Source organism: Manis javanica, chromosome 5, assembly GCF_040802235.1.
Source record: "Manis javanica isolate MJ-LG chromosome 5, MJ_LKY, whole genome shotgun sequence".
Taxonomy (NCBI): Eukaryota; Metazoa; Chordata; class Mammalia; order Pholidota; family Manidae; genus Manis; species Manis javanica.
In genome coordinates this window covers 16,553,099-16,578,402 of record NC_133160.1, presented here as the reverse complement: position 1 = coordinate 16,578,402, position 25,304 = coordinate 16,553,099, and the positions used below count along the sequence as shown (strand labels likewise).

At 41.8% G+C, this 25,304-nt stretch overlaps 1 protein-coding gene across 3 annotated transcripts in view; it reads right to left on the bottom strand.

Moving 5' to 3' along the window:
* Positions 1 to 23,120, bottom strand: part of CHD6 (chromodomain helicase DNA binding protein 6) — a 202,719-nt gene extending 179,599 nt beyond the window's left edge. For 2 of the 3 annotated variants that reach the window (XM_073236592.1, XM_073236595.1), the window contains exon 1: positions 22,995 to 23,120. The gene's annotated coding sequence lies outside the window, so the exon portion shown is untranslated. Of the gene's footprint in view, positions 1 to 9,627; positions 9,763 to 22,994 lie in introns of those variants that run through there. The other variant, XM_073236594.1, reaches the window with a different exon arrangement.
* Positions 23,121 to 25,304: the final 2,184 nt, after the last annotated feature.

Here is a 25,304-nt window from a genome sequence, read left to right as displayed (position 1 = left end):
AACAAAGCAAAAACTGAAGGAACAAAACAGCAGCAGACTCACAGAACCCAAGAATGGACTAATAGTTGCCGAAGGGAAAGGAACTGGGGTGGGGGGGTGGGAAAGGAGGGAGAAGGGGAATAAGGGGCATTACAACTAGCACGTATAATGTAGAGGGGGGCATGGGGAAGGCAGCACAGCACAGAGAAAACAGAAGTGACTCTATAGCATCTTACTATGCTGGACAGTGACTGTAATGGGGTATGTGGCGGGGACTTGATAATGGGGGGAATCTAGTAACCAGACTGTTGCTCATGTAATTGTATATTAATGATACCAAAGTAAAAAAAAAAAAAAAAAAAAAACCGTGGAGACCATTCTACCAAGGAACACAGAATTTCAAATCATTCTCCTGTTGGTCCAAGAGTCACAGGTTCCCCAGTTCCAAAACAGAAAAAACTGGGAAGTTACAACATATAATCCATTGGGAGTGTAGGAAATACTTTGAACAGTTTTGAGAAAGATGGTTTTATTTTTCCAAAATATATGTAAACTTCTGGGTACACTTTTGAACTACAACCAATCTCAAACAATGAGTATTAGCTGTTAAAAGAACACAATTCCTCAGTAAACAGCCAAGCCAAAGACAACACAACAATGACATAAACAGAAATTAGAGCCACAATGCACACTACCTTTGTCTGCTGTTCAGAGATTTTTAAATGCATATTCCTGAGCCAGATAGATCATCCTGGCAAAATCTAATTCATGGTCACCCAGCCCACAACTCAGGCAAGGAACAAAATGGCGATGGAACTGCACTGGCATTAACAGGGAAGCAACATGAAGACACCTGGGCATGCAGAGGCTTCCCAAGATCCTTTGCTTCTCACTCAACTCTACATAGAGTTCTCTTAGTAGCCTAGAAGCTTTAAAGTTCTAATTCTGGAAAAGGGTCTTATAACAGCAACTCTGGGACATACACTATTCTAATAAACACTTTTACACTGAAAACCAAAGATTTTCAATTTCCAGGACCTGTGACAGCCTCATCTGCTACCACAGAATTCCAATGCAGATTTTTAAAAAGCAGTCCCTCCAAATTTCATCCTAACAAGACTTCTGCCTCCAATGAAACAAGTTTAAGAGGATACTATTCCAAAGCACTTCCCTAAGAAACTTCCTTAAAGGACAGAAAAATTCCCACCCTCCACTCTCTCTGTAGCCATCACAACAGAAAATTTAAAATAAAATTCTTCTACAGAAAATAACTTCCAGCCCCCAGGAAAAGGAAGGTTGAGGTGATCTGATTTAGGAACTGCTTTCTGGTATTCAAACGTTTTGAAAAGGAGAAAGCAAAGCTGCTTAACAATGGCTAAAAAAAAAAAGGGTTAAATGGCATAAGACAGGAACATATGGTTTGTTCAGCACAGGAACTGATTATTAAGAGTTAGGAAAGTTAAGAAATTATCTTTGTTGCAATGTCCACCTGGCCTTTACAGTTTAGGTTTTCTTCTTAGTCCCTATTTTCAATCTTGATTCATTGATGAAATACCACAGTCTTAACAGCATTAAACATTTCTCAAGGCTCACTGTTCTGCATGTACACAGACAAGCCACTATAAACTCAGAGCTGGTACTTGAACAAGCCCAGCTCCCACAAGGGTCACACCACACTGGTCTACCACGCTGCTACTTGCTTGTTTTGGCAATGTTCTGGTCCCTGCTTTTCTTGGCTGACAACCTCACAAAGCCCAATGTTATGGGCAGTTTCTGCAACATCCGAGTTATAAATTCAATTGTGGCCACCCCTCCCCCAAATTCATATGTTGAAGCCCTATAACTCCGAGCACCTCAGACTGTGACTGCATTTTGCTGGGGCCCTTAAAGAGGTAATTAAGTTAAAATGGGGTCAAAGGGGTGGGCCCTAACCAGTACGGCTGGTGTCCTTTTTAGAGATTAGGACACACACAACAGAAGAAGAGACCCTCATATACAACACAAAGAGAGGCTTCAGAAGAAAACACACCCGCACCTTGATATTGGACTCCTAGCCTCCAGAATTCTGAGAAAATGAAGTTCTGTGTAAGCCACCCAGCCTGTGGCACTTTGTCATGGTGGCCTCAGCAAACTAATACAGCAGGGAACACATTTTGCTACAAAATCCAGGGACTGAGGACAGAAGCTGCCTCTTAAATCCCATGCTTAGGGAATTTTTGATGGCTTGATGAGACATCTCAAGTCATCTCAATTATTACATTTGTAACAAGCATCTCTATTGTTTTATCTAACTTCACAAAAGTCTCCCACAGCACCAATGGTAAACCACGGCGGGGAACATCTTCCTCAGCTAAAGCAATCACCTTCCATGCCTGCCTTCTCCACAGTGACACATTCAGGACCATTCCTTAGGCAGGCACTCCCAGGCTCCAGCTTAAGAGGAAAGTCAAGCTTATACACCGTTTTTCTCAAAATTTCTTCCCAAAGCAGTATTTCTGGCATTCTTACATTCCTCAATCAAACTAAAATCAAAGCATCCCTACTGCAGGTCTCTGAAGACACCATGGGTTTTCATACGTCCACACCTGTGTACAAGTACCACCTTTCGATCACCTGGAAATAATCCCTGGCAATCAGAAGAAATTCCACCTCCTCCATAAAATCTTTCAAAAACTACTTTCACCCCTAAAAGCAGACCAAGCCTTCAATGTAATTATGTGTGTGTCTGTCTCCTTCATTAGACTGAAAGCTCCTTGACAGCAAGAACTTACTCATCTTTGAGCCTCAGCTCTTGCAAAGCGTCTGGCATATAGTACTTGTAAACATGTACTGAATAAATGAATGCCACTAATAAATTCATACCTACTCTCAATGGCACAACTCACATGTGCTGATTCTGGGTCTCTTCCCTAGCAGTGTGACTGATAAATAATCAATGCTTCCCAACAATCTGGATGACTCACAATCATAAGGCTGAGTGAAAGAAGCCAGATAAAAAACAGTATATTTCATATAATTTCATTTAAATGAAGTGCAAGAAGAGGCTAACTAACCTTTAATAACTCCAGTCAGAAGAGCCCTGTGGGTTGGGGGAACAGTGTGCAGTATTATCAAAAAAGGGGCACAAGGGAATCTTTTGGGGTGCTGGAAATATTCTCTATCTTGATCTAAAGATGGTGACTATACAGGTATACACATGTATATATTAGATATTAATTCTTCTGGGAAGTTCTCCTTAACCTCCCACACTACTCTATGCTCCTTTTACTTTCTACTTTGTTTCACTGAAATTTAAGTATCAGTCCTGTCTATTCCCCGCACTACATTGTGACTACACTTGTCGCCCTAGCACTGAGTGCATGGCAGGGCACTTAGGAAGCAAGCAAACACTCGCTGAACTGACCTGAAATACGACTACCACTGGACGAGCCATACCATTTAAATGTACAACTCTACAGTCCTAAAATAAGTGGTATTTCCCAGATAAGGCACAGTCTGTACTCAAGAAGAGGGAGTGAAAAAACTATAAATATTCTCTAGGACGATGTTATTTTTAGTATTGTGGTCACCACCCTCTAAGAGTGAACTTCAGAGTGGCAACCTAGAGACCAAATGACTTACATAAAGATCATGGGATCTGCCAGGTAGGCTACGCTCCTAAGAGGGACAGCACCGCAGACACGCTGCCAGAAGCAGCAGGTCCGCTCTCTTCAAGGAAGCATCTTCACATCCTGCACTCCTACTACACGCAAGAGCGAGTAACTGTGACCCTGAACTGGTTCCTTTATCTCCATATGCCTCAGTTAACCTCACACAGTTTTAAAGAATTAAATGAGAGAATATAAAATGCTTACTACTTAGCATATAGTAAACACTCAATAAATATTTGCTCTAATTATTCTGCTGCTTTGAGATGGGATGCCTTAGTTTTATTTGGTCCATCATATTCCTGCCCTGCCTGGCACTGGGGCCAAAACTAAGCAGGGGCAAAATCTACCCTCTGGGCCTTCCCACCACTGGCTTCTGTGTTTGCTCAGCCAATGCCCTCTAGCTACCTGCAGGGTCTCCCACTGACCATAAATACACCCCAGCAAAGCAAAGCTACACAGCATTCTTTAGACTCTCTCCTCTCTGGTCTAATGAAACCGTGGTACTTTCCTGTTTCTTTTCCTCTTTTAACAGATTAATGACAGCAAATTAATCAAATCCACAGATCCCCGTAGTACTCTCTCAAATATTCTTATGGATAAACCCCATTAAATAACTAAGATTTCAAGAATACCCGGCTCTACTCTCTAATGTTAGATCACTCTGTCCTCCCTTCAAACTCCCATCTCTCTCTCTCTTTCACAGGAGGGCAGGTGTGCAGGCACCACAAATCTCAGAATTTGACCATTTTGTCTTCCCGGGAGGCAAGACCTCTGGCTGTTGCCACCAGAGCAGTTTTACCTGTGGGCTTAAAAAGCTCGCTGCAGCCACCTCCTGCCATGACTTGCCCAGACTTCACCCCATACCAGCGTAAAACTGCCTGTCTGCTCAAGTTCAAGGGCATTAATTGAAAAAAGGTCCAATGACTAAAGTGAGCACAGTGGTTCAAGGTTAGGACTCTGCCTACCTCTCTCCTCGCCTCTGGTGGATCGCAGGTAGTCTCCAAAGCAGTTTTACCCCAGCATGGCTCTTATTGCTGGCTGTCCTGCCTCTCTAAGTCAGTGGGCCCATGACCAGCACTTCTTTTAAATTTAACAAATATTTAGAATAAAAACAAGTGAATTTTATGGAATATATATTGTCGCAATAAAACATTTTTAAAGAATACAGAATAAAAATGCAGTGCATCAAAAATAGTAAGAACATTCCACTCCTAGGAATTTACCCTAAGAACGCAGTTTCCCAGTTTCAAAAAGACATATGCACCCCTATGTTTATCGCAGCACTATTTACAATAGCCAAGAAATGGAAGCAACCTAAATGTCCATCAGTAGATGAATGGATAAAGAAGATGTGGTTCATATACACAATGGAGTATTATTCAGCCATAAGAAGAAAACAAATCCTACCATTTGCAACAACATGGATGGAGCTAGAGGGTATTATGCTCAGTGAAATAAGCCAGGAAGAGAAACACAAGTATCAAATGATTTCACTCATCTGTGGAGTATAAGAACAAAGCAAAACTGAAGGAACAAAACAGCAGCAAACTCACAGAACCCAAGAAAGGACTAACAGTTGCCAAAGGGAAAGGGACTGGGGAGGATGGGTGGGAACAGAGGGATAAGGGGGAAAAAGGGGCATTATGATTAGCACACATACTGTGGGGGCGGGGCATGGGGTAGGCAGTATAGCACAGAGAAGACAAGTAGTGGCTCTATAGCATCTTACTATGTTGATGGACAGTGACTGTAATGGGGCATGTAGTGGGCACTCGATAATGGGGGGAATATAGTAACCACAATGTTGTTCATGTGACTGTATATAAATTACACCAAAATAAAAAAAAAGGAAATGCAAAAAAAATTGTAAGAATAACAACTGAGCATTAAAACCTTTGAATTACATATATTGTGTAATGGGCACAAAATAGTGTTATTACTATGAGTCATGGTCACAACAGGATTATGAAACTCTAGTTTCAGTCAGATGCAAGTTTAAGAAAGGAAATTCTTTGCAGGTAGGAGAAAGCACAGCAGGTATTCTGCCTGCTTTGTCTCTAGGCATTAGACTGCCTCCAACTTAGGATAAAACCTGCACTCTCCATGAAGCTATAATGCCCCAAGGGGACAAAAATTGGTTCTGGGGGGTTAAAACACCTTACTAGCTTATTAAGCAGACATACACAGATACACAATATATTTGTGGTATTAAAATTTCATGGGTAGGAGGGCAATAATGCTAAAAAAAATTAATAAATCATCTAAAAAGGCTTCTTAGGGGAGTGATAATGAAAAAAGGTCAAGAAACACTGGGTAAAAATAATTCATTTCATGAAGCCTAACTTCCAAGACTCCTTGGGCAGCTGGAAATGGTATTGTCAGCAAGAGCCGCCTTTGCTTCACCTATTTCCCTTTAAGTATTGATGGGGGTTAGGGAGGGCAGGTACTGATAAGGGACATGCACCTTAAGTACCTAGTCATCTGGCCAAATACCATCTCATTCTCACCCCCATTCAATATTCAAACCAATGCTCAGATTTACATGAAAAGATATTAAGCTCAGATTTGCATGTGGATTGCACAGGTGAAGTGCTGACTATGTGGTTTGAAATGAGGGTCTGGAGCACAGAAAAGGGTAGGGATGAAAATAGAGATTTTAGAGTCATCAAGAGTTTAATAAACAGGGAATAAGTCTGCCCGGGACACTGTAAAGCAAGAAGGGCAAAGAATCAAAAGGACATGATCACTGGAATATTAAAGGGGTGTAGAGGGAGGGAGGTCCTTATTAGTTAAAAGAAGAGAATTTTAAACCCCACAAACTATATAAAGCCAAGGTCATGATAATAAGTGGCCCTCAAGAAATAGCAGAAGATGACTAACTCAATGTTTCAGATGATTTACAGTCAACCATAAAAATCCTCTCTCAAAAATCTCATTAACATTATCACATTTTCTTAATCAAGAACCTGAATGGCTGTAATCCTAAAACGGAAAACAACTCTGTTGAGAACACAGCCTCTCCTACCCCCAAAGATGTGCACAAGCAGGCGCGCACTGGGCGCTAGGCTCTACCACTCCCACGCCAATTCCCAGGCAGGGGACGGGAGGGTGGGAGGGCGGGGGGCATGGAGGGAGGTAAGCAGTGGAGGAAAGAAGGCCAGGCCACACCATCCTTCACAGGGGGCTTTCATTGCCACTCCTGAAATCCACACTCATCAATACTGAAAGGTAATACAGACTCAAGACAGCTTAACATAATGCATAATCCTTGATTGGATTCTAGATCAGGGAAAGTAAAAAAGCTAGAGGATATGTGAATAGGAAGATTTAAATATGGATGACATACTGGTTTTATGTCATTTCCTGAGTGATAGAACTATATTATAGTCATGTACCCTTTTTCTCAGGATAAAGATGCAAGAGTATTTAGGAGTTAAGTATGATAATGTCTGCAAGAAATTCTCAAAGGATATGGCTCCAAATGAGTGTGCACGTGCACACACGTGTATATATACACACACAGAAAGAGAGAGAAAGCAAATTCGGCAAAACTAATTGGTGAATCTAGGAGAGGGGTGATACGGTGCTCTTCTAAGTTTCTACAGCACTGATGTTTTTCAAGATACAAATTGTAGGGGGAGAGGTATAAATGCCTTCAAGCATTCCAAAAGTTTTAAATTTATATATGTTCCAACTCCCCACCATTAGAATAGAGAATGAAGAGTCGACATAAAAATGTTTCACAGTATTTTTAAATACTATCCCCATTCACAAATAAATTTATCTGGCAAAGAGAGATTATTTCAAGTGCACAAAGTCACACTCTATATACCACATCGATAAATTCCTAAATTACTACATAGAATAACAGAATCTAGGTGCTATTTGTAAGGTTTACCTTTCACATGTTTTTGTGGACATGTTCTTAAAAATACTGCAAGATACTTTATCTGGATTCTATATTTAAAAGGATGTACTGGCACTAATGGGTTTTACACAAATGCCAAAAGTTAAAGGCAAACTTACTTTTTGTGCTAATTAGGAGAGACAGTATGGAAAAATCACATCCATACACTGACTTACTGTTTCAAATATTGAATTTTAACTTCCTAAATCTGTAGTCAGATTATAATTATAAGGAAGTAAAAACCAAAAAGTTTCATCTCCATCCACTGTAATCCCTAAAGTAATTTCTACTTAATAACAAAAAGGAAAGAAGCAAATGAAAAATGTCCTACGTACTCATTGAGAACCTACTAAGCATAAATCTCTTTGAGGAATTTGAAGTTCAAAGACTGGTCCTTGCACTAATGGGGGCCATAGTTTTGTTGGAGAAGACAAACATACAGAAAATTAAAGAAAAGTATTAATGGCTGGCTCTGCCTTCCCTTGTCCCAGCTCCCATGCCTCAATTTAAAGACTTATCTCCTAGGTAGGCCACTGCAACAGCCTCCTAATTCATTAACCTGTCAGTCAGGCCTCTCTAAATTACTGGTTCTCATACTTGGGTGCCCACCAGCATCACCTAGGAAGCCACCAAAAATCCAATACCTGGGTCCTTCTCCTCCAGATTTTATTGTGTACAGCCTGTGCAGTAGTATTTTTGAAAGCTCTCTAGGTGATTCTAATTGGCAGCAAAATTTGAGCACCACTATTTCAAACCAACCCCTGCTACCAAATGAAAATACAATCTACTCTCCTGAATTAAAACCTCTGATGACTCCTCACTGACTACACAAATCTAAACTCCCTACCATCATCTTCAAAGCCTTTCCGTGTCTCCAAACAACTCCTCCAGCCCCAACACCCACCAAAACTCCATGGCTCTCCACTATACACCAGCCACAATGAACATGTCATTTGCCTCATCCCCTCACAGGATACTTTCTACACATAAAAGGCTCTCCAAACTCAAAAACACCAATATCAGACTTTTGTTATTAAATTGCAAATCAACTTTCAAGAATCAATTTAAAAGTTTCTTCGTTTCAAATCTTAACCAACTCCCCTGGGTAAATGGTTGCTCCCCCCTCTTGCATTCTAACACAACTTCAGACACAGCTCTGATCTGACATTTACCATGATGTCTGTAGTGCCAGTTTACATTTCTATCTCCTCTAATAGTCTGTGCATTCCTCAAAGGCAAAGAGCATGTGCATTTATGTTCAAGTTTCCAGTGCCCAGAATGGCTGAAACAAAATGGAAATTCAGTAACTGTTTACTAAATAAATGGGCATCACATACTTGTGGAATAAATAAGTAATAATATGAGAAAAAACAAAGGCAGTTCAACTGAAAAGCCAAGTCAATTATACAGGCAAAATCTGGCTCCAGAAGTGCAGAGGGAAAGAGAGTGCTTCTGGCAGATACAGGGGGGGAAGGGCCTACCTACAACGGGACCAAGTTTCAAAGGACAGAAAATATCTAGATAGGCCAAGAGTGAGGAGTAAAGAACTGTGAGCATGAAAAACAGCAGATATGGCCCTTTCCACAGGGAAAAGCCATTTAGCTCTGTCTTGGGTGTCCTCAAAAGACACCCCAAAAAACTTCAGAAATTAATGTTTTTCTTTGTAATATATATATATATATTCTCTCTCATTAGCCTGCTTTATTTTTCTTCTTAGTCCTTATCACCACTTGATACATTATGGTTTTGCATATTCAAAAACTCACTGGTACATAAACTCCAGGGGGGGCAGGAACTTCGTTTTGTTCAAAGCTGCACTCCCCGGGCCTATTTCAGTGCCTAGCACATCGTAAATGTTCACTATATGTTTGCTGAATGGATAAATGGACATTATTTATTTGGGGTCTCTAATCCAATGCTTCCTTTTACCTAGAGATTTCCCCAGGAACTCACCCAGTCTCCACACATCCTAATTCTGCTATCCTTCCAACTCTAATAAATGCCCAGTCTAATTCAAAGCCTTCTCTGACTTTCGTGAAGTCCCAAAGAAGGCCCTTTATCCTTCTTGTCTTATGACATTTTATGGGCTACCTTGTAATAGCACAATCATCTGTGCACAGATATTTATGTATATCTTATCTCCACTTTACATCGCAAATTCTTTGAGGGCAATCTCTGGGTCATTCTCCCCAATAGCATAGTCCTTGTAGAGTTACTCAGTAATCCCTGTTGAAGAAAAGGAAAAATTCAATTAAATGTGGTACTAAGCCTTTAATATCTTAATATTATCAGAAAGAAAGATTAAGATCGGTAATGATTTACCTCTATTCACCTTGGCCCTGAGACACTTGATTCTTTAAAATTAAAACATCCAACACTTATATGATGCTTACAGTGTGCCAGGTACTGTTCCAAGGCTTTACGTAGGTTAACTCTAACCCTCAAAACAACCACATGAGACAGGTATTGTTATTACCTCCATTTTAAAGATGAGGAAACTGAGGCACAGGGAGGTTCACATAGTCGTTAAGTGGCAGAGCTAGGATTCAAACCCAGGAGGTCCGGCTGCAGAATCCATGCACTTAACCACTATGCTATAACGTCCCTACAATTGCTGGGCAGCCTCCTATCTATAAAGCTAATGTGGCCCTCTGAGAAATTTAGTTTGAAGAGATGCGAGGATATTTACAGCAAGGAACTATCCTGGTCACATGAAAGATGGAATTCCAGAAGGCAGCAAAGTAGGTAACAGATGACAGGAAAGGAATAGAGGATTTTGCAATACAACATTGAGAAGGATAAATAGTAAGAGACAGTCACACTTGGACCTTGCACTTTGGGAGCACCTACTCGTAAGAAGGAATGAAAGAGAGGCAAAGTTAAGCTTTGGCATGAACTTGTCACAGGCACAGCCCATGCTCCCTATATAATAGTAGGTTCTGAGGTAGCACAACCTAGAGAACGGCAGCTAACTCCAGTGCTGAAGAATGTGGGGCTCAAACTACTCGGGTTACTAGTTCTGCAACTATAGACAACTTAATTCCTTTGTCTCCATCTCAACTGTGAAATGGGCTAACATCAGAACTCAGTCAGAAGGATCAATGATAATAATCCACATATATTCTTCAGGGTGGTTATGCTGCAGTTAAAACTCCATTTTAAAAACTCAGTGGTTTGAAGCACAGGCTTACTTAATCACCCTCGGTAACCACTGCAGACTTCTTGAAAAAAGAAAAGGGATCTGCCTAGAAGTGTCTCACATCACTTCCACTCAAATTTCAGTATCCAAAGCAGTCACACAGCCATGCTTAACTTCAAGGTGGTGGAAAAGTGCAATCCAGAAACTGAGAAAGAACCAGAATACCAGTGAACAACTCTCCCATGACCGACACGCCATGAAAGAGCCTAGCACCATACCTGGCATATAGTAAGCACTCAATGTCTGGGAGCTGCTATTATTATTATCAGATTATTGAGGGGTGTGGGAAAAACTATTCTAATAATCCAAATCATAAAACTGAATGAATGTGTAGATATGAGAAAAATTCATTGTATATGTTATCTGCAATAAAGCAAAGGTGAATTTTTGCCCTGATACAAAGGAGGGACATGCCAGAAAGTTTCTAGTAAGCATAAAATAGTAAACAAGAGTTACCAAAATAGTACCTCAAGCTTTTTACCAAGGCATAAGGACATGCCAAAATGCTTCCAGTAAATAAGACATAGTAAACAAGAGTTACCAAAATAGTACCACTCATTCTTACTCATTTAAGATGTTAAATCTCATTGATAAACGTTTTATTTTAGGGAACATAAAAAAATTATTCAACCTTTCACAAATTCAATTCTCATCTCGGTGCACTCCTTCCCCTTATTTCCCCCAGTAAATTCTTAAGGGCAATTCTCCTACATGGGTTTTCAGGACCCTAACCATCAGAGTTGGGGAAAGAGTCCTATTTAGTAAAATGAGAACTGAATTCTAATCCTGACGTAGCCACAGACCAGCTCTGTGGTCTCACAAAGTATTTACATGACTAGGCCTCCATTCCATCATCCGTAAGATAATGAAACTGGCCTGTGGAGTCTCTTCCAACTGAGACTCTATTCCTCTACAAACTGGAGAAACCAGACAGAGGCTTTGGTTTAGAAGAATGTAGTTAAAATGTTGAATTGCGTAAGACCTGATAATGCTTGAATCTTAAACTAGTAATAACTACCACAAACAACCACGGCTGTAATGGTCGCAACAAGGAAAGCTTAATTCAAGACTGACCAAGGAAGAAAGTCAGGAGTACCCAAGGCAGGGAGAGCCCTGTGGGTATGGAAGGCTGCAGTTAGAGCAGACATGGGTAGACAGAGCATGACCATTATGTCAGTAAGGGGACTGGTAGTTGGGAATGGTTTATGAAATCAGACTTTTATTAACAACTCATGCAACATTCCAGTTGTAGCTCTGGGAACCAGTCACAGTGATGGGAGCAAACCTGAAGTAGGGAACCGCCAACCCTTTAAAGCTTGGGATCTGTCAGCTATCAGATCTCAAATTCCAACAGACCCGTAAGCAGTAATTCAAATATATGCCTAGAGATTAAGGACTTGAAACTCTCTGCAGAGTCAAACAAAAGAGCTCAAAGCAGCACGTTACAAAATATTAACCCTGCAAGCCCGTTAGTAATATTTGTGTCATTTTCAGCTAAACAGAGCTCCTGCCCAGATAACCTACAGTCCCTGCAATAGGACTGATGGGAGAACAGTGCTGCTTTTGAGTGAACACCAATGGAAGACGACACAGCATTAAATCATGCCACAAACAAGGCAACAGACTGCTGCATCAGTAACTTTGCTCCTTCTGCAGCCCTATCCATGATCTTCAAGGAGCCTTCTGATTCTAACATTCCAGGAGTGTACAAAGCACATGGGACATCCTTTACTGCCTCTTGTGCTTCAGAAGTAACTGCCTAACAATCTCTTGCTTGAAACCTAAAGCCTGAAAAATATATTTAATAACACTACAGTATAATTAGAAAGACTCATTTAATAATGTCAGGACAGTATTTTTAAAAGCTATAATTCTACTTGTGGATCTTCACATACTTCTATAGCCATATTTCCTTCTACTTGTCACTCACAAAATAATTTCCAGTTCTGTGATGGCTATTATATTGCTCAGTGTATCAGAATCCATGCTATCCTTGATGTTTAGGAGTTTAAAATTCAAAGTACAAGTAGATGGGACTGGAGGCAGGGAACTATATACAATCCTGAATGAGTAAAAGAAACCTTTTCTTTTAACAAATCAACCTTTAAATATATTGGAAGGGGACAGAGGATAAGGCTCTATCTTTCAAGAGAGCCTTGGTGAACACTATTAAAAACAAAGATTACCTTTAGAAACTGAAAAAACATCCTCTAAGCTAATAACCTGGAAATACTTTACTCCACTAATATCTTCACTAATTAGTTTAAAGCAATAAGAGCCCTCAATAACCAGAATTTTATACTGAGAACTAGAAAACTACAGTATTGAACTTAAATGCTAACTCTCTTAAATCTTCTTACAAAAGAAAAAAAGCTTCAGAAGTCATGTTGAAAGACATCATGCATGTTAGTCACAGCCATGAAGGGTCATAGGCCTCACTGGAACAGCTATCGTGCTGTTTGCAAAACCTTTCAAAATAGAGATCTAAATTTATTTTCTGATCCTATTTTCTTAACATCAAACCAACTTTTAGATAAAAATAAATAGGTAAATATAAATGGGCAAACAATGCCAAGTTTTATTATGTGATTTGCTTAGTCTCATTTTAGGCTCAAGTAGTCTTGTCCTATATTGCATTTTCTTTCCTAAATAAAGGGAAAAAAATTTCACTTTGTCCCCTCAAAGGGGAGGGGCCAAAGGGTCTACAGCTGTGCTGTCAAATGCCAGTGCCATTAACCACACGTGACTATTTACATTCAAACTAACTAATGTTAAATAAAATTTCAAACTGTTTCTCAGTCACACTAGTCACCTTTTAAGGGCTCAAAAGTCACATGTGACTAGTAGGTCCCACACAGATATTGGGCATTTTTTATCTCAGCACAAAGTTCTACTGGCCAGTCTGATTTAGAACAATGATTTAGAATCATAAGGAGAGCTATTACAGATTACTGGGTCCCCACCCCACATAGTTTATTTCAGTCTCTAAACAAGGATGATGGGTTGACTTTTTCATGCTAATCAATGGTTGAATTTATACTAACACTGCAAGAGTTGTTAAGCAAAAATACACAATGAACATTAACAAACTTTATGTTAAATTATATAAATATTCAGTAAACAAAATACATGATATGGATCTAGCTCATCAGACAAAATCCTTCAGAGGATTTCATAGAATACTGATGGTTTCCTTGAACCAGAAGTAAACAGTCCTGATACACTTCTTTACTAATGTACACAAAGCGAAGGTGCACATCAAACAGAATCCCCTTACAGGAGCCCAGCCCTTCACCAAACTCCCAAGGCTTGGGTGTCTTCCCCAATCTACATATCAAACCAAACAAACAGACTTTTCTCCTGGTCAGCTTCTGAGCTGGCCCAACAAATGGAACTTTTACAAGAAAATCTCCAGGATTTCTCAAGTTCGGCCACTTCCTAGAAGTAAATTGCTTAAGTAAATTATAAAACAAGGATCTGAGAACTTTAATATGTGACCCTTTTTCCTATAATAATATCTGGTTCAACAGAACTTGATATATATGAATGTTCTCTCTAAAATAAGCTTACAAAGAAAACATATGCAAAAATCTCTTGAATATAAATATGAGCAACTTTTTCCTGAACACATCTCCTCGGGCAAGGGAAACAAAATAAAAAAATGAACAAATGGGACTACATCAAGCTAAAAAGCTTCTGTACAGCAAAGGACACCAGCAGCAGAACAAAAAGGCATCCTACAGCATGGGAGAATATATTTGTAAATGACATATCCAACAAGGGGTCAACATCCAAAATATATAAAGAACTCACGTGCCTCAAAACCCAAAAAGCAAATAATCCTATTAAAAAATGGGCAGAAGATATGAACAGATACCTCTCTAAAGAAGAAATTCAGATGGTCAACAGGCACATGAAAAGATGCTCCACAACACTAGTTATCAGGGAAATGCAAATTAAAACCACAATTAGATATCACCTCACGCCAGTTAGGATGGCCAACATAGAAAAGACTAGGAACAACAAATGCTGGTGAAGATGCAGAGAAAGGGGAAGCCTCCTACACTGCTGGTGGGAATGTAAACTAGTTCAACCATTGTGGAAAGCCATATGGAGCTTCCTGAAAAAACTAAAAATAGGAATACCATTTGACCCAGGAATTCCACTCCTAGGAATTTACCCAAAGAAAACAACTTCTCAGATTCAAAAAGACATATGCACCCTTATGTTTATCCCAGCACTATTTACAATAGCCAAGATGTGGAAGCAACCTAAGTGTCCAACAGAAGAAGAATGGATAAAGACGACGTGGTACATATACACAATGGAATACTATTCAGCCATAAGAAAGAAACAAATCCTACCATTTGCAACAACATGGATGGAGCTAGAGGGTTTACACTCAGTGAAGTAAGTCAGGCAGAGAGAGACAAATACCAAATGATTTCCCTCATTTGGGGAGTCTAACAATGAAGCAAAACTGAAAGAACAAAATAGCAGCAGACTCACAGACTCCAAGAAGGGGCTAGTGGCTACCAAAGGGGAGTGGTGTGGGAGGGCGGCTAGGGAGGGAGGGAGAAGGGGATTGTGGGATATCATCATTGGTGCACATGGTGTGTGTGGGGGGTCACAGGGAAGACAGTGTAGCTCAGAGAAGACAAATAGGGACTCTGTGGCATCTTACTGCACTGACGGACAGTGACTGCAATGGGGTATGGGGGGGACTTATAAGGGTGAATGTAATAACCACATTTTCTTGTGAAACCTTCATTAAGAGTATATATCAATGATACTTTAATAAAAAAAATAAAAATAAAAAATAAAGTAAAATAAGCTTACATGCTCAACAAGACATTTTTTTTTAATTCCACTTAACATTAACAAAAAGTTGCAATGTATCACATACAAAGTATGGACAATATTATACTGGAGGGATTCTTTTTAATTGTTCCCCTTTACAATATAAGTAAGAAAATCCTTTTCCTCCTAACATAGTGAATTAAGCAGTAACAGAATGAGTAAGTTGTGTTCAAAACAAGGGAATGTCAGAAGCATTTGCCCTGGCCAACCCTCCAGTCCCATCTGCAGAGGTACATGGCTGAGACAGAGAGTCCCAACACCCTGTAAGACTGTTTAGCAATTGCCCTCAAGCCTCCCACCTCATCCCTTTCCCCTTATCAGGTTGTGTGGGCAAGGGTGTGGAACAGCTTCCAGGGTATAACAAGGCAGACAAGAATTCTTGGGATGACCTTGCCTGGATGCCTGGATGCTGCAGGCAGGGATGCAGAAATACTTCCCCAAGCCCAAGCCAACTGATCCAGACCTACTAAAGGACAAAAGAAAATCAAAAAAGTCAGCTTGGAGGCAAATGATTTTGCTCAGACAAAACAACTGGTTTGGAATGACCTAAATCAATGGCCCTTAATATTGTTTTTGCATACTAGCAGGAAGAGATGGGGAGTGGGGAAGGCTGGGTGGGAGTCACAAGGTCACTTTGAGAATTATAAAAAGCAATGGATTCACTTCCCATAAAAATGCACACACAAACAAAATTTGGCATCCTATTTTGGGGAGTTCACAGATCACAGACCAGCCAAAGATTCCCTATGGATCCATGAATCTCAGGATAAAAAGCCTTATCATGAATAGGTAGGAGCTAAAAGTCAACGTTATCACAGTACTTGGACCTTCTTTTAACCTGAAGCCTGACCTTTCACATAAAGACAATCTTAGAATTAAAAAAATAGAGATTCCAAAAATTTGTACACTTGTCACACAGTGAGCAAGAGATCCAAAATGTATCAAAATTTACTGATAAAATATTTGATCTATAAAATTGTATCAGTGAATTCTCCCTTCAAGAATCTTTAATAAAAGAGTAGAAAAACAGAACTCTCCTTTCAGTAATTTAGAAAACTCAAATATGTATCCACCACCTTGTACTTATGTTTGGGTTTGTGTCCTCAAGTTATCATAAAATTCTACTTTTCAGATACTGTCTTAGTATGTTAAGTTCTTCTGAAGCAGCTAGTGGATGAAAGCATCATGCAAGTCTATTGAAAATTCAGGTTTTTTTCCTTGCTGAAGTTTTAAGCCTTTCATATTACTATAAAGAAAAAAGTTCACCAACTAAAAATAAATTATCTTAAAACAGGAACTATTTATGTCACATACATTATCAGAGATTCTGAAGGTCTCGATGGCAAATGACATAAAGAGTAAATGTTAAACATAGAGAATCACTAATACAAACTATAAGAACCAACTAATACAAGCGCTACAAGCAAAAATAAACATTTGTCTCTGGATTTTATGCAAATTAATTTAGTTCAGAAACGGGAACAGGGATGGATATTTTAAAGTAACTCCAAGTAACTCCATTTTACTACCTTCAAGACTTCAAGACTTTTAAGGATGTAACGATTTCTCATGAGGGTATCAACACCTCCACAAAATGAACTAAAGACTTGGACAAAGTGACAGCATTCTCCTTCGGCACTTTATGGTTATTACTGTACCAGACTACGCCTGAACTCCCAGGTGCCCAGGGAAGATCTCACCTACACTTAGGGAGACAAGGGGGGAAGGGAGCCCTCCATGTATTCCAATTTGCCCCTTAAGTGACAAATTCTTGAAATGGAGAAGTACAAGTGGACCCATGGGTAGAACTTCAGCAAAGTGTGCTAACCCTGCACGATACCACAAAAACCAGATGGTACGCCCCAGCTGTTAAAGAAATCTTTTGAAGAGGGCTCTTGGTGAAAAGTATACGAGCTTTGGAGCCAGATGATCTGGGTTTGAATTCTGCCTCTCATTTATCAGCTTTATGGTCTTAAAGAAATCACTTCAATTCTGAGCTGCAGTCCAGCCCCACTGAATAGCTATGAAAATGGGATTTTTTTCATATCGGTGGCCTCAGTGCCTGGCTAAGTATTGGACACACACCAGATATTCGCTCACTGCTAGTTCTTTTTGCTTCCCTCACAAATATGTCACATGCTACTGCAAACAAAAATGTTCTTTAGAGAACAGATACCTAAGCCCTAGCTATTATTTTATATATTTCAAAGCATTTTCAAGATAATAACCTGGTGCAGGAGAATGCAAGCAGTCCCATGGAATTTACTGCAGCTTTTCACCTGAATTAAACTAAAGCTGTGTATGAGGAATAGAAGTATAAAGAGAGCCACTGAATATTTATTAAAAATTAAACTATTTCAAACTTTGCTGTATACTATGGATAAGGGGAAGAGAAGGGAGTGAGAAAACAATCTCCTCAGTTGACTTAGACAGTGTCATTGTCCCAGGGACCGTCACTGACAATGTACCAAAAATATGCTTGCAGGTAGTCCTTGAATCCTTAAGCCTGTTCAAGAGGGCTGAGAATGTACTGTGGCCCGTGCTAGACTCCATTTGTTCATTACAAAGTCTTCCACACAAGTTGTAAAACACAGGCACAGACAGTGAGAATCAAGCTTGAGGTTACAGAACCCTTTTTTCCTCAGGGTTTAACACAGGGAGACATAACCACAAAGTGCCTGGGGCAAAGCCATACTTCCAAGAAAACCAAAAATATGTCTTGGAAACTTGTATAAATTAGAGATCTCCAAGACACAGTAGCCCAAAGATCTGTTGTTTCTGATAGGTTTTCTGTAATATAACGGCAAAAATAAAAAATGAGATCTAGTTTCTAAACAGAGATTATGCTTTGCCTTTTCTTCGGCATTTGTATAAGAAAAGTAAATCAAAAAAACTAACTGCCAAAGGATCTTCCAGATATGCAGCAGTAATAGTTGTGGCTCTCCTGTGTCAATTCCAACTCATCTTTCAACTTCTTGTGTGGTCTGCATGAAGTAACACACTGATGAGTTCAGAGAACTTCCAACTGCTATTAATCATCCATAAAAATAATTATAAGGACATAATCAAGGCCACATATGACAAACCCACAGCCAACATCATACCTAACAGTGAAAAGCTGAAAGATTTTTCTTTAAGATCGGGAACAAGACAAGGATGCCCACTCTCCCCACTTCTATTCAACATAGTTCTGGAGGTCCTAGCCACATCAATCAGACAACACAAAGAAATAAAAGGCATCCAGATTGGCAAGGAAGAAGTTAAACTGTCCCTCTTTGCAGATGACATGATATTGTACATAAAAAACCTTAAAGAATCCACTCCAAAACTACTAGAGTGTCAGAATTCAGCAAAGTTGCAGGATACAAAATTAATACACAGAAATCTGCTGCATTCCTTACACTAACAATGAACTAGCAAAAAGAGAAATCAGGAAAACAATTCCATTCACAATTGCATCAAAAAGAATAAAATACCTAGGAATAAACCTAACCAAGGAAGTGAAAGACCTATACTCTGAAAACTACAAGACACTCAAGAGAGAAAGAAGATACCAATAAATGGAAACACATCCCGTGCTCATGGATAGGAAGAATATTGTCAAAATGGCCATCCTGTCTAAAGCAATCTACAGATTTGATGCAATCACTATCAAAATACCAACAGCATTCTTCAAGAAACCAGAGCACATAGTTCTAAAATTCATATGGAACCACAAAAGACCCCAAATAGCCAAAGAAATCATGAGAAGGAAGAATAAAGCTGGGAGGATTATGCTCCCTGATTTCAAGCTCTACTACAAAGCCACAGTAACCAAGACAATTTGGTACTGGCACAAGAACAGACCCATAGACCAGTGGAACAGACTAGAGAGGCCTGATATAAACCCAAGCATATATGGTCAATTAATATACGATAAAGGAGCCATGGATATACAACAGGGAAATGACAGGCTCTTCAACAACTGGTGTTGGCAAAACTGGACAGCTACATGCAAGAGAATGAAACTGGATTATTGTCTAACCACACACACAAAAGTAAACTCAAAATGGATCAAAGACCTGAATGTAAGTCATGAAACCATAAAACTCTCAGAAGAAAACATAGACAAAAATCTCTTGAATATAAACATGAACAACTTTTTCCTGAATGCATCTCCTTGGGCAAGGGAAACAAAAGCAAAAATGAATAAATGGGACTACATCATGCTAAAAAGCTTCTGTACAGCAAAGGACACCAGCAGCAGAACAAAAAGGCATCCTACAGCATGAGAGAATATATTTGTAAATGACATATCCAACAAGGGGTTAACATACAAAATATATAAAGAACTCACATGCCCCAAAACCCAAAAAGCAAATAACCCTATTAAAAAATGGGCAGAAGATATGAACACACACTTCTCCAAAGAAGAAATTCAGATGGCCAACACTCGCATGAAAAGATGCTCTACATTGCTAATTATCAGGGAAATGCAAAATAAAACCACAATTAGATATCACCTCACGCCAGTTAGGATGGCCAACATAGAAAAGACTAGGAACAACAAATGCTGGTGAAGATGCAGAGAAAGGGGAACCCTCCTACACTGCTGGTGGGAATGTAAACTAGTTCGACCATGTGGAAAGCCATATGGAGCTTCCTGAAAAAACTAAAAATAGGAATACCATTTGACCCAGGAATTCCACTCCTAGGAATTTACCCAAAGAAAACAACTTCTCAGATTCAAAAAGACATATGCACCCTTATGTTTATCCCAGCACTATTTACAATAGCCAAGATGTGGAAGCAACCTAAGTGTCCAACAGAAGAAGAATGGATAAAGACGACGTGGTACATATACACAATGGAATACTATTCAGCCATAAGAAAGAAACAAATCCTACCATTTGCAACAACATGGATGGAGCTAGAGGGTATTATGAGCAGTGAAATAAGCCAGGCGGAGAAAGACAAGTACCAAATGATTTCCCTCATTTGGGGAGTATAACAATGAAGCAAAACTGAAGGAACAAAATAGCAGCAGACTCACAGACTCCAAGAAGGGACTAGTGGCTACCAAAGGGGAGGGGTGTGGGAGAGCGGCTAGGGAGGGAGGGAGAAGGGGATTGTGGGGTATCATGATTGGTGCACATTGTGTGTGTGGGGTCACAGGGAAGACAGTGTAGCTCAGAGAAGACAAATAGGGACTCTGTGGCATCTTACTGCACTGACGGACAGTGACTGCAGTGGGGTATGGGGGAGTGACTCAATAAGGGTTAATGTAGTAATCACATTGTTTTTCTTGTGAAACCTTCATAAGAGTGTACATCAATGATACCTTAATAAAAAATAATAATTATAAGATCATAAGGGTAGAGAATACTAAGAAGTTGTGGTAAATTGATCACACTGGAAGAGCTTGCAGTGCTATAACAAGAGAAGAGCTAAATATAAAAAGCAAAAAGCAACTGTAGTATAAAAGAAGTGACTCCAAGCAGACTGTGATACCACAATGAGACAACTAAGTTCACAACAAATCTAGAGTCAGTGTGTCCATGGCCAGGCTACAGCAAGAACAGCACATAGTCTGGCTCTGGGGTACTCCGAAGTTAGCAAAATTGGGGGAGTGGGAGGGGTGACTGCACAGGTAAACTTTTAATAGTCCATTAATCAAGAAAAAAGCTTAAACTCATCATAATTCATCTAGGAAATGTGTCCTGGGACAGAAGTCCAAAATGAATAATTTTACCGCTCCACATTTTCCCAGGCCTTCCTTCAGTTACAGTCATGCATTGCTTATATGAAACCACCTGTTCTGGTTGGCATAAACCATGTTACTTGACGATTCATGCCTAATCATTTTATCATACACAGATCTCAAATCTTCTATTGCCAGAGAGCCAAAGTTCACAAAAACTATCGCCCTGACATTGCCAACCTGATCTTCCAATTCAGCTTACCAACAAACTCTACTGTGCCACACAGTCAATGGGTACAGATCCACAGTAAGAAAGACAGCTCACAAACAGCCTTGGGAGCAGAGAGTGGTCCTTGTCCGGACGTAAAGGGCCACAAGTGTATCTCCATAACGTATCTTAAAATTTGGGGCCTATTGGCGTAGTATTCCTATATACCCTTAGGGAAGCAATTAATTGAATCTCAGGCAATATTGAACACACTCTGAAAATTGTAAACATTTTAGAACGTGTATTTTTTGTCTGTGCGTAGATCTGTTACACGAGAAACCAGCAGTTTCGAGGAGATGAAGAATTAAGGCACACACACAGCCCCAAAGATGCCTGGAGATGCCAAGGATTCACTACAAACCTTGGCCAGATTACTAATGATCCATAAACCCTAATTAGAAGAACATGGGCCTACAAGTTCAAAACTGAATTATACTGTCTTATTAGATCCCACACTACGGAAACCACAGTCACATCCGTCATAACTGGAACTAGGAATACTTTATGTACACAAATATAAGTGCCTGCTTATGTATTTTTAATTGGATCAAATAAAAATGAAGCTGCAAACAAACTCAAATTTCAATTATCTCACTAGTGAGGGGATTTCCTAATAGCGTCCTTTTAAAAACCAAGTAGCTGCCAAACCCCTGCACATCTGACAGGCATGTCCCTGGAAATTTGGGAGCAGCAGACTCCGTTACTTCTCAACAGAGAAAGAAATAAATACCCTGAAGGGGTCAGATTTTTTATTTTTTCAAGCTCCAACATGCAATCTAACAATGCACAAAACTTGGCCGCGGGGTTGCTGGACACCTCCAGGGTTCCAATTTGCTAGGCGAGTGCGCGCTAGTGCGTAAGAAGGGGGCGGAGGGGGCGCGCGCTCCGAGGACGCGCCGGGGCCCCCGCCCCCTCCCGGAGCAGCAGCCTGGCACCAGCCCACCCTCCTCCACCCCTGCAAACAGACGCAGGACGCCAATAGAGCAACTTCTCCGCGGGGGCGGCAGCGAAACAGCGGTCACCCCCGCCCGTGCGCAGCGCTGCCCGGCCGGGGGTCGCTCCACGGCCCGCCCCCGGGGGGACCCCGCACGCCCCGCCCCCGCACGCTGGGACACGGCGGGGGGCTGCCCGGACCCCAGCCCCTCCGCGCGGCCCGCAGCGGCGCACTCCCAAGGACGGCCGCGACCGAGCGCGGCCTGAGCGCGAGCGGGACGCGACGGAGGCCGGCCCCTCTCAGGCCTCAGTCCGCCGCCTGCCCTCCGCCAGGCCGCCAGACGCCGGCCCCGCTCGGACCCCGGCCCGGCCGGGCCTCGGCGCCACCGCAGCCCCTTATCCCGGGTCCATTCATAGGGGCACCCCAGCCCGGCCGGCGGGGCGGGGCCGGGGGCCCGCGGACAAGGCCGGCCCGCTGAGGCCGGGCAGGAAAATAAAAAGTTAAGAGAAGAACTTACCTAAAATGGCTCCTGCAGCAGCCAAAATACAAACAGCTATTATTTGGTGAAGTTTAGCTCAGACACCCTGCAAGGACACCCTAACCCAGCTCGGGCCCGCCCTCCCAGCCACGCCATTGGGCTTCGCCGGCCCAAAACACAGAGTCATTGGTCAGTCAGGCCGCCGCTCAGGCAGAAGCCCATTTCAAGCTTGCTTGCAGGGGCGAGTGATGGGCTCGCTCCATTGTGCTCGTATTTGCATGGATGTGATCGCGGCGCTGATTGGCGGGCGCTGGTGCCGCCCCGCCCCTGCCTCGCGCCCCCCGCCTTGTAGACGCCGCTGCGCGCGGCCCCGCCCCCTGGGACACCGCGGCGGGGCCACGGGGGCGGGGCGGGGCCAGGGGTCCTGCGAGCCGAGGGGGCGGGGCGGCCCTGCGCGCCGCAGAGCGCGGGCAGGGGGCTGGAACCTGGAGAGCGCACGGGCGGGGCGGCTCCCCAGCCCGCAGGTGGAGGTCTGGCAGGTAGCAGACTAGCCAACTGCAAGACCCCGCTGGCGTTTCCAGCGGCGGGCGCGGGGGAGAAGAAGTGCCTGGGGTCCCGCGGCAGAGATTCAGTTTGGGTTAAGGTCCCGCAAACAGAAGCGAGGCGAGGCGAGGGTCTCACAGGTCAAGAAAAGATACCTAGAAACCAAGCGAAGAGCCAAGGAACCTCATCCTCTGTCTCCAGCGTCATCTCCTGCCTCTCCGCCTGGCTTCCTAGCTCTCCTGGCATACGACGGGCTTCTTCCCACGGCCCCCACACACCCCAGGAGTTTTCAGCCCCGGGGACCCTGCAGCGCCTCAGATATATCAACTTAAAAGCAGATGTCGAGCTAGGGTGTGTTTATGTTCAGGCCTATATCCCCCACCATCCTTGTGGCGTCCTCAAGGACAGGGCCCAGCATACGGCAGAGATTCAACTAATCGTTTCATATGCTTTAATTCGTTCGTTAGCAGCTAATTTTTGAATGCCCACTAAATGCCAGGCATTGGTCTAAGACAGGATATAGCAGTCAATAGGAAAAAGACCTTTCTCTCATGGAATAGACATGCTAAGGGGAAAGAAAGATAATAAATACAAAGCGTGGGGAGTGATAAATGCTATTAAAAAAAATAAATGGAGGCAGGGAGGGCTGGGGAGTTTAATACTTGTCTGGCTGATACTCTATATGGCATCCCATTATTGACCCCCCCTCCCCAGATGATGTCAGTCACCTGCCCCTCTCACCCCTGCCTGGGTTTTTTCTTGGCACCCACCTTAGAATCTAAACGGTAGAGCTTCATTTTACCTCAATTAAAGAAAGAATGATCTGAGCCCCTATGATTCCAAGAGTAGTTTGTTGGGTACTTTCTAAATGAACGTGGTTTGACTTTGTAATGATTTAGCAGAGCCTTACTGCACCCCAGAGAGAGGATATTTTTAGTTTCTTTGAAACCCCAGTGTTCCTATGGTTTTCAGCCTGTGGCTCTAACTTTTCTGAGGACCACTTCACTTCTTGGCAGACACCAGAGATTTCTTGTTTGAAAATACAGAGATAGCAGCCTCCTGCCACCTGTCTATGTATCTGTACACATTTCTCTCTTTTGACACAAAGCTGTCAGGATGTCTCATGGTCCTTACTTCCTTCTTTAAAGAAATAATTATTAAGCACCAACTATGTTCAAGGTGCTGTTCTAGACACAAGAGACAGCATTAAACAAGGCAGACAACATCCTTGTCCTCAGGGAGGATCTAGTCTTGTTGAAAACACGATGGAGATTCACACATGGATCCTGTAGCTCTCCAGTCCTGTCAAGCTGTTGGTGAGTGAGAATGCAGAGAACTGCTTGTGCCGCCTGCCCCACAGGGACAGTGTACTTGCCCTTCTGAACCAGCTGCTGCAGGGGCTGAAGCAAGATTAGGCAACTGGTAGGCACAGCTTCTCCAGTCTGCCAGTAGGTTCAAGGGGTCTGAAACTCTCCAGAGGGGGCTCATGGGGCTCAGATCTGTGCACTTTAGTTTCTGGAAATGGGCTGGAAGCAGAGTTATATCAGAGGCAAACTTGAATCCTACATGGGAGTCAAGTAGCTCTCCCTTTGCAGTCAAGTCCCTTGCCCCCAAAAGCTGAAATAACATAAATGAGGTGGGGGAGGAATGGAACTCTAGATACAGGGAGCAATATGTTTATACCAAGGCACAGAAGCAAGACACAGCAACGGGAGACGGAGTGGGAGGGAGCAGAGAGGGAGACTTGTCAGTAAGTCCTGTTCTTAAACTTGAGAAAAGTTAGTAACACATAAGAAGTCAAACATA